Below are 10,256 nucleotides of genomic sequence, written 5' to 3' on the forward strand. Positions count from 1 at the left end.
ACAGGCGTGAGCCACTGCGCCTGGCTAAGAAAGAAATTTTTAAGGCTGGGCGCAGTGGCTCACGCCTGTAATCCCAGCACTTTGGGAGGCTGAGGCAGGTGGATCACGAGGTCAGGAGCTCGAGACCACTCTGGCCAACATAGTGAAACTCCGTCTCTACTAAAAATACAAAAAAATTAGGTGGGCATGGTGATATGCACCTGTAATACCAGCTACTCTGGAGACTGAGGCAGGAGAATCACTTGTACCCGGGAGGCAGAGGCTGCAGTGAGCCGAGATCGCCTCACAGCACTCCAGCTTGGGTGACAGAATGAGACTCCATCTCAAAAAAAAAAAAAAAGAAAGAAATTTTTAAAAATCAGAAAATACTTTGAGGCAAATGAAAATGAAGACACAAATACCAAAATTTATGGGATGCAGCAATAGCAGTGCTTAGAGGGAAATTTATAGCTGTAAATGTCTACATAAAAGAAGAAGAAAGTTCTCAAATAAATAACTTAATCTTCCACATTAAAAAACTAGAAAGGGGTCAGGCATGGTGGCTCATGCCAGTAATCCCAGCGCTTTGGGAGGCTGAGGCAGGAGGACTGCTTGAGCCCAGGAGTTCGAAAGCAGTCTGGGCAACATGGCAAAACTCCATCTCTACAAAAAATACAAAAATTAGCTGAGTGAGATGGCACGCACCTGTAGTCTCAGCTACTCAGGAGGCTGAGGTGAGAGGATCACCTGAGCCCAGGGAAGATGAGGCTGCAGTGAGCCATGATTGCACTACTGCACTCTAGCCTGGGAGACAGAGTGAGACTCTGTCTCAAAAGAAAAAGAAATTAGAAAGAGAGGAGCAAACTAAATCCAAAGCAAATGGAAAAAAGAAATTAACAAAGATTAGAATGGAGATACATGTAATACAGAATAGAGAAACAACAGAGAAAATCAACAAAACCAAAAGTTGGTTTTTTGAAAAGATCAATGAAATTGACAATATTTAGCTAGACTAACCAAGAAAAAAAAGAGACTGAAGCTACTGAAATCAGTAAAGAGGAAATTTACTACCAACATTACGTAAATAAAAAGTATTATAAGAGGCCGGGCGTGGTGGCTCACGCCTGTAATCCCAGCACTTTGGGAGGCTGAGGTGGGCTGATCACGAGGTCGAGAGATCGAGACCATCCTGGTCAACGTGGTGAAACCCCGTCTCTACTAAAAATACAAAAATTAGCTGGGTGTGGTGGCACATGCCTGTAGTCCCAGCTACTCGGGAGGCTGAGGCAGGAGAATCTCTTGAACCTGGGAGGTGGAAGTTGCAGTGAACCAAGATCATGCCACTGCACTCCAGCCTGGCGAAAGAACAAGACTCCATCTCAAAAAAACAAAAAAGGGCCGGGTAATCCCAGCACTTTTGGGAGGCCGAGGCGGGCGGATCACGAGGTCAAGAGATCGAGACCACGGTGAAACCCCGTCTCTACTAAAAATACAAAAAATTAGCCGGGCGCGGTGGCGGGCGCCTGTAGTCCCAGCTACTCGGAGAGGCTGAGGCAGGAGAATGGCGTGAACCCGGGCGGCGGAGCTTGCAATCAGCCGAGATTGCGCCACTGCACTCCAGCCTGGGCGACAGAGCGAGACTCCGTCTCAGAAAAAAAAAAAAAAAAAAGGATTGTTAAGAGACTACTGACCAGGCTCACACCTGTAATCCTAATGAATTGCTTGAGACCAGGAGTTTGAGACCAGCCTGGGCTACATAGAGAGACTCCATCTTTTTTTAAAAAAGTTCTTTAATTAGCTGGGCATAGTAGGATGCCCATAGTCCTAGCTATTTGGGAGATTGAAGTGGGAGGATTGCTTGAGCCCAGGAGTTCAAGATCGCAGTGAGCTATGATCATGCCACTACACTCCAGCTTCGGTGAGAGAGTGAGACCTTGTCTCTAAAAAAAAAAAAAAAGAGAGAAAAGAAAAGGAAAGGAAAGAAAGAAAAAAGTATGTCAACAAACTGGATAACTTAGATGAACAAATTCCTAGATAGACAAAAACTACAAAAAGTACCTCGAAAGAAATAGAAAATCTGAATATATTTATAACAAGCAAAGAAATTGAGTCATTAATCTAAAAACATTCAACAAAGAAAAGCTACCAGATGGTTTCATTGATGAATCCCATCAAATGTTTGAAGAAGAACTAACACCGACCCTTCTCAAACTCTTCCAAAAAATAGAAGAGGGTGGAATAATTCCTAACCCATTCTATGAGGCCAGTAGTACCCTGATACCAAAGCCAGACAAAGACATCACAAGAAAAGAAAATTAAACCAATATCCCTATGAATATAGACACAAAGATCCATAACAAAATACTAGCGAACAAAAGTTTGCAACGTATAAAAAGTTTTATACACCATGACCAGGTGAGATTTATCTCAAAGATGGAAGGTAGGTTCAACATATGAAAATCGATTAATATAATACATCATATCAATAAAATAAAGGACAAAAACTATGTGATCATCTCAATACAATTAGGAAAAGCACTGGACAAAATCTAACATCCTTTTGTGACAAAGCACACTTAATAAATTAGAAATGGAAGGGAATTCTCAACCTGATAAGGGGCATCTCTGAAAAACCCATAGTTAACAGCATAATTAATGATGAAAGACTAGACGCTTTCCCCCTGAGGTCAGGAACAAGACAAGGGGGTGTTCACCAATTGTAGTCAACATAGTACTGGAGGATCCAACCAGGGTAATTAGGCTACAATATGTAATAAAAGCCATCAGGATGAAAAGGTAGAAGTAAAGCTATCTTGATTTGCAAATCTTATATATAGAAAATCGTAAGGAATTTAGTAAAAAAAATTATTAGAACTTGGCCAGGCACGGTGGCTCATGCCTGCAATCCCAGCACTTTGGGAGGCTGAGGCTGGCGGATCATGAGGTCAGGCGGTTGAGACCATGGTGAAACCCCGTCTCTACTAAAAATACCAAAATAAAAAAAAATTAGCCAGGCGCGGTGGCAGGTGCCTGTAGTCCCAGCTACTTGGGAGGCTGAGGCAGGAGAAGCGTGAACCTGAGAGGCAGAGCTTGCAGTGAGCCGAGATAGCACCACTGCACTCCAGCCTGGACAATAGAGCGGGACTCCGTCTCAAAAAACAAACAAACAAACAAAAAATTATGAGAACTAATACATTCAGCAAGATCACAAGACGTAAAATCAATATATAAAAATTAATTATATTTCTACACATTTGCGATGAACAATCTGAAAATGAAATTAGGAAAACCATTTCATCTACAATACCATCAAAAAGAATAAAATCCTGGGAATATAGTTAACTAAAGAAGCATAAAATTTATACTCTGGAAACTATGAGAATATTCATGAAAGAAATGAACAAATCCTAAATAAAAAGAAAAATATTATATGTTCATGGGTCAAAAGACACAATTTTTTTCACTTGGTGGTCATATTTATTGGAAGAGCTTGAGAGAAATGAAAATACCATTTAGCTTAGTTATGAGTCATCTGCAAATCAACTTATTTCAGGAGTGGAAGAATCCCCAGAATTATTTCTTTTTTTTTTTTTTTTTGAGATGGAGTCTCGCTCTGTCACCCAGGCTGGAGTGCAGTGGCACGATCTCGGCTCACTGCAGGCTCCGCCTCCCCGGTTCACGCCATTCTCCTGCCTCAGCCTCTCCGAGTAGCTGGGACTACAGGCGCCCGCCACCACGCCCGGCTAATTTTTTTTGTATGTTTAGTAGAGACGGGGTTTCACCGTGGTCTCGATCTCCTGACCTCGTGATCCGCCCACCTTGGCCTCCCAAAGTGCTGGGATTACAAGCGTGAGCCACCGCGCCCGGCCTCAGAATTATTTCTTAATATCAAAATGTATGCAAGATTCTCTTTTGAATGTCTTGTACATTTAGAGAGGCCACTGTGCAAAGTCTCCTATTTTCCATACAGGACAAATTCTTTGTTTCAGCCAACTCTCAGTGGAGGGGCAACCAGGACAACGACATCTCCCTGGACAAAGAGCATTGGAATATTCCCTTTCATTGATTTATGTATCTCTTCATATGTTTCTTCATCAATTTCTATAGTAGTCACCGTTTCTTCCACATCTCCCAAGATCATATTTAAATGTTGATCATAAGCATGGTAATCTGCCTCGAAGCTCTCGGTCATTTCTCATTTTCACATAAATTTGCTCATCTAGGCTGAGCCCGGTAAAATCCAGGGGCTCCTCTACAGTGTTGGTAGTTTGTTGCTGGTCTACGTCATCCGCCATGTTTCCAGAAGACGTAAATATTTTAAAATTTATTTATTTATTTATTTATGTATTTATTGAGATGGAGTTTCGCTCTTGTCACCCAGGCTGGAGTGCAATGGCACAATCTCAGCTCACTCCAACCTCTCCCTCCGGGATTCAAGCCATTCTCCCTCCTCAGCCTCCAGAGTACCTGGGATTACAAGCACCCAGAACCACACCTGCCAATTTTTGTATTTTTAGTAGAGATGAGGTTTCACCATGTTGCCCAGGCTTGTCTTGAACTCCTGACCTCAAGTAATCCACCCACCTAGGCCTCCCAAAGTGCTGGGATTACAGGCATGAGCCACCATGTCCAGCCTATTTATTTATTTTTACCATAAGGCTTTTTTGTGAATACTTAATATTGTTAAGATGGCAATACTCTCCAAATTGATTTACAGATTCCATGCAATTCTTGTCAAAATCCCAGCTGACTTCTTTGAAGAAATTGACAGGCTGATTATAAAGTTTATTTGGAATTGAAAGGAACTCCAAATAGCCAAAATAATCTTGAAAAGGAAGAACAAAGTTAGAGGACTCACATTTCCTGATTTCAAAACTTAATACAAAGCAGCAGTAATCAAGATAATGTGGTACTAGCATAAGGACAGATATATTGATCAATGGAATAGAATTGAGAGTCAAAAAATAAAACCATGTGTCTACAGTCAACTAATTTTTGACAAAGATGTCAAGATCATTCAATGGGAAAAAAAATTGTCTTTTCAACAAGTGATGTTGAGACAACTGGTAGCCATATGCAAAAGAATGAAGTTGGCTTCTTACCATATACAAAAACTAATTCAAAATGAATCTAAGACCTAAGTGTAAGAGCTAAAACTATAAAAGTCTTGGAAGAAAACATGAAAGTATTGGAAGAAAAATATTGATTACCTTATATTTGGCAATGGATATTTAGATATGATACCAGTAGCCCAAGCAACCAAAGAAAAAAGAGATAAATTGGTCTTGATCAATATTAGAAACCTTTGTGCTTCAAAGGACACTATCAGGAAAGTGATAAGACTGGCCAGGCACGGTGACCCAAGCCTGTAATCCTAGCACTTTGGGAGGCCGAGGTGGGCGGATCACGAGGTCAGGAGTTCGAGACCATCCTGGCCAACATAGTGAAACCCTGTCTCTACTAAAAATACAAAAAAATTAGCGGGGCGTGGTGGTGGGCACCTGTAGTCCCAGCTACTTGGGAGGCTGAGGCAGGAGAATGGCATGAACCTGGGAGGCAGAGCTTGCAGTGAGCCGAGATGGTGCCACTGCCCTCCAGCCTGGGGGATAGAGCCAGACTCTGCCTAAAAAAAAAAAAAAAAAAAGAAAGTGATAAGACAACCCACAGAATGGGAGAAAATTTTATAAATCACATTGCTAATAAGGGATTTATAGCTAAACATATAAAAGACATAAAAAACACAATTCACACTCAATAAAATACAAATAATTAAATTTTAACATGGGAAAACCACAACAAGGTGAACGGACTTAGCACTATTGATGTATATGTAAAAGGACTAAGATGGTAAATTTTATGTTATGTATATTTTACCACAATTTTTTAAAGTTTTTTAGGCCAGATGGGGTGGCTCACGCCCATAATCCTGGCATTTTGCGAGGCCAAGACAGGAACCCAGGAGTTTGAGACCAGCCTGGGGAAAACAGCAGGACTCCATCTCTACAAAAAATTTAAAAATTAGCCAGGCATGGTGGTACATGCCTGTATTCCTAGCTATTCAGGAGGCTGAGGCAGGAGGACTGCTTGAGCCCAGGAGTTCGAGGCTGCAGTGAGCTACAATTGCACCCCCGCACTCCAGCCTGGTTGACACAGCAACACCTCATCTCTGGAAAAAAAAAATTTTAGTGGGCAAAGGTTCTAAACAGACATTTCTCCAAAGAAGAAATAGAAATGGTCAATGAGCACATGAAAAGATACTCAACATTATTAGTTGTCAGGGAAATCCAAATCAAAACCACAGTGAGATACCACTTCACACCCACTAGTATGGTTATAATGAGAAAGATAGTAACAAGTGTTATTGAGAATGTGGAGAAATCAGAACCCTCATATACCGCTGGTGGTAATGCAAAATGGTACAGCTGCTTTGGAAAACAGTTTAGCACTTCCTCAAATTATTAATTATAAAGTTAACATATGACCTAGCAAATCTACTCCTAGGTGTACCCCCGGAAGAATTTAAAACATATGTCTACATAAAAACTTTTACACAAATGTTTATAGCTTCCGTATTTATAATAGACAAAAAGTAGAAAAACTCAAATGTCTGTCAACTCACAAATCTATAAAGAAAATGTGGAATGATATATCCAAACAATGAACTGTTTTTTGGCCACAAGAAGGAATGAAGTAATGGCACAGGCTACAACGTGAATGAACCTGAAAACATTATGATATTTCTCATAATGATACTATAATCATTTTATATGATTCTATGTAAGAGATTAGTGGTTTTCCTGGGCTGGGATGCGTGGGGGAGAGAGGGGGTCACAGCTGAAGGGTATGGGGTTCATTTTTGAGGTGATGAAAATGTTCTAAAATTGACTCTGGTGGGCAGGGCATGGTGGCTCACACCTGCAATCCCAGCACTTTGGGAGGCCGAGGCAGGTGGATCATGAGGCCAAGGGTTCGAGACAATCCTGGCCAACATGGTGAAACCCTGTCTCTACTAAAACTACAAAAATTAGCCCGGCGTGGTGGCACGCGCCTGTAGTCCCAGCTACTCGGGGGGCTGAGGCAGGAGAATTGCTTGAACCCAGGAGGTGGAGGTTGCAGTGAGCCAAGATCGAACCACTGCACTCCAGCCTAGTGGCAGAGCAAGACTCTGTCTAAAAAAAAAAAATTGACTCTGGTGATGGTTGCACATTTCTGTGAAAATACTAAAAACCACTGAACTTTATACTTTCAAGCAGTGGATTGTACAGTATGTGAATTAAATCCTGATAAAGCTGTTTAAAATTTTTATGAAAAGGAAAGAAATAGATTAATTTCAATAAAGGTTAAACTAAGCTTAATATTTTTCAAGAAAGTTTGGTTAAAAAGTCATTTTTAGTTTTCAGTGGGGATGAAACATGCACTATATATCACAGTTGATCAACATCTTGTGTAGTAGAAATTTGTAATAAGGCTTTGGATTTTTTTGGATAAAGTAAAATAAAGAAGACATTTTTAAAACGAAAAGGTTTCTTTACCTATACTATCGATTTGCATGGGAGTTGACATCCGTTGTGGATTGGAGGGACCACACAAAAAATGTGTGCTAATAAGTTCAGCAAAATGCACAACTCACAGGGAAAAAAAAAATTTCTCGACCAGGTGCGATGGCTTAGGTCTGTAATCCTAGCATTTTGGGAGGCCAAGGTGAGCGGATCACCTGAGGTCGGGAGTTCAAGACCAGCCTGACCAACAAGGAGAAACGCCGTCTCTACTAAAAATACAAAATTAGCTGGGCATGGTGGCGCATGCCGGTAGTCCCAGCTACTCGGGAGGCTGAGGCAGAATCACTTGAATCAGGGAGGTGGAGGTTGCGGTGAGCCAAGATTGTGCCACTGCACTCCAGGCTGGGAGACAGAGCGAAACTCCATCTCAAAAAAAAAAAAAATTCTCTACTCAAAATGGCATTACTGATTTATTATTGAATGATTGTATCTACATCTTACTAATCATGCTAATGTACCATGAGCCGTAGGTATCATTTTTATGCAGGGGTTCTCTGAGACCTAAAAATCATTTCAAGAGTTGTTCTAAGCAGTACGGTGGCTCATGCTTGTAATCCCAGCACTTTGGGAGGCCAAAGTGGAAGGATCACTTGAGCCCAAGCGTTTGAGACCAGCCTGTGCAGTTTAGTGAGACCTCATCTCTACAAAAAATACAAAAATTAGCTGGGCATGGTGGTGCATGCCTGCAGTCCCATCTACTAAAGAGGCTGAGGTGGGAGGATTTCTGAAGTCCAGGAGGTCCAGGCTGCAGTGAGTTCAACTGTGGTGCCACATTGAACTCCAGCCTGGGTGGCAGAGTGAGTCCCTGTCTAAGAAAAAAAAAATAAAGGAGTTCCCCTGGAGTGAAAAGATTGGGAAAGACTACTGTATAGGCAACAATTTCTGCTTTCATTATTTATGAAAATATAATTTTAATATATAATTTATATATTCATATTTCCACACTTTTCTTACCCAAAGAATGGCACACTATGCACTGTTCTGCCCCTTGCTTTTTTCCATTTAGCCATATTTTCTGGAATCCATGGAGGTAGATAGGGGGTCTTCTCATTGCTTTTTACATCTGTATAGGACTCCACTGTATAGATGCGACATTCAACCAGTCCCCAAACACCATTTTTGTTATTTCCAGTCTTTTATTGACACAAATAGTGCTGCAATGAATTGTCTTGTTTGTATGCCATTTATTGGTTTTGCTGGCGTGTCTTGGGATAGATTCCTAGAAGTAGGATTACTAAATCAAACGGTAAATGCATATTCTGTTTCATTAGACATTGCCAAGTTGCCTTCCACAAAGATTATATCATCCTGCATTCCATAAGCAATGTATAACAGAACCTGACTCCCTATATCTCATCATCAGAGTATGTTGTCAAACTTTTGGAGTTTTGCCAATCTGATGGGGGAGAAATATTATCTCAGGGTGATTCTACTTTGCACTTCCGGCCAGGCGCAGTGGCTCGTGCCTGTAATCCCGGCACCTTGGGAGGCCGAAGCAGGCGGATCACTTGAGGTCGGGAGTTGGAGACCAGCCTGGCCAACATGGTGAAACCCCGTCTCTACTAAAAATACAAAAATAAAATAAATAAAATAAAATAAAATAAAATAAAATAAAATTAGCCAGGCATGGTGGCAGGCGCCTGTAATCCCAGCTACTTGGGAGGTTGAGGCAGGTGAATCACTTGAACCCAGGAGGCAGAGGTTGCAGTGAGCTGAGATCATGCCACTTCTCTCCAGCCTGGACGACAGCCAGACTCCCTCTCAAAAAAAAAAAATTGCACTTTCCTCATTATGTAAAAGGCTGACCATCTTTGCTATTTGCCTTTCTTTTAGAGACAGGATCTCTACTGTCACCTAGGCTGGAGTGCAGTGGAGTGATTATAGCTCACTGCAACCTGGACCTTCTGGGCTCAAGCAATCCTCCAATCTCAGCCTCCTGAGTAGCTGGTACTACAGGCATGTGCCACTGCATCTGGCTAATTTTTTCATTTTTATTTTTTGTAGAGAGTGGGTCTCACTATGTTGCCCAGGCTGATCTTGAACTCCTGGCCTCAAGCTATCCTCCCATCTCAGCCCTCTCAAAGGACTGAGATTACATGAATGAGCCACTGATCCCGGCCTCTTTTTTTTTTTTACTATCTATGTTCATATATTTCGCCCTTTCTCCTTCCTCATGATTCTAAAAATCATGAACTCTTTGTAAGTTAGGAGTATTAGTGTGCTATGACTTATCAATACCTTTTGACAGTTTGTTAATTTAAATATTTTAGGTCTTCCTCTCTCTTCTTCTCTCTCATGTTTGCAGATAATATTTACATTTATATAGTAACACTTATCAGTCTTTTCTCTATAGCTTCTGATTTTAAAGTTATAAATGTCTTCCCACTCCCAGTTTAAAAAGACACATTCAGTTTTTCTTCTAGTATTTGTGTTTTCATTTTTCATATTTAGATCTCTTACCCATTTGCCATTTATTCTGGTATATGACAAGAATGAAGCTGATGTTATATTTTTCCATATAGGCACACGGTTGCAGTTGTCTCAATACTGTTTATTTAAAAGTTTGGCTCTTCCCCACTGCTCTGAGATGCATCCTTTCATTGATCTGTCTATTCATGTATCAACACTATACTCTTTTAATTACAGAAACTTTATAACATTTTAATGTCCTGGAGGGCTAGCCTCCCTATGTATCTCTTTCTTAAAGAATTCTTGCTT

The 10,256-nt window shown here is 41.0% G+C and overlaps 1 pseudogene; it reads right to left on the reverse strand.

Annotated features, from left to right (window-relative positions):
* Positions 1-3,955: 3,955 nt before the first annotated feature.
* On the reverse strand, positions 3,956-4,274 carry LOC134732327 (U6 snRNA-associated Sm-like protein LSm3; annotated as a pseudogene).
* Positions 4,275-10,256: the final 5,982 nt, after the last annotated feature.

Source organism: Symphalangus syndactylus, chromosome 14 (genome assembly GCF_028878055.3).
Source record: "Symphalangus syndactylus isolate Jambi chromosome 14, NHGRI_mSymSyn1-v2.1_pri, whole genome shotgun sequence".
In the NCBI taxonomy this organism is placed as follows: Eukaryota; Metazoa; Chordata; class Mammalia; order Primates; family Hylobatidae; genus Symphalangus; species Symphalangus syndactylus.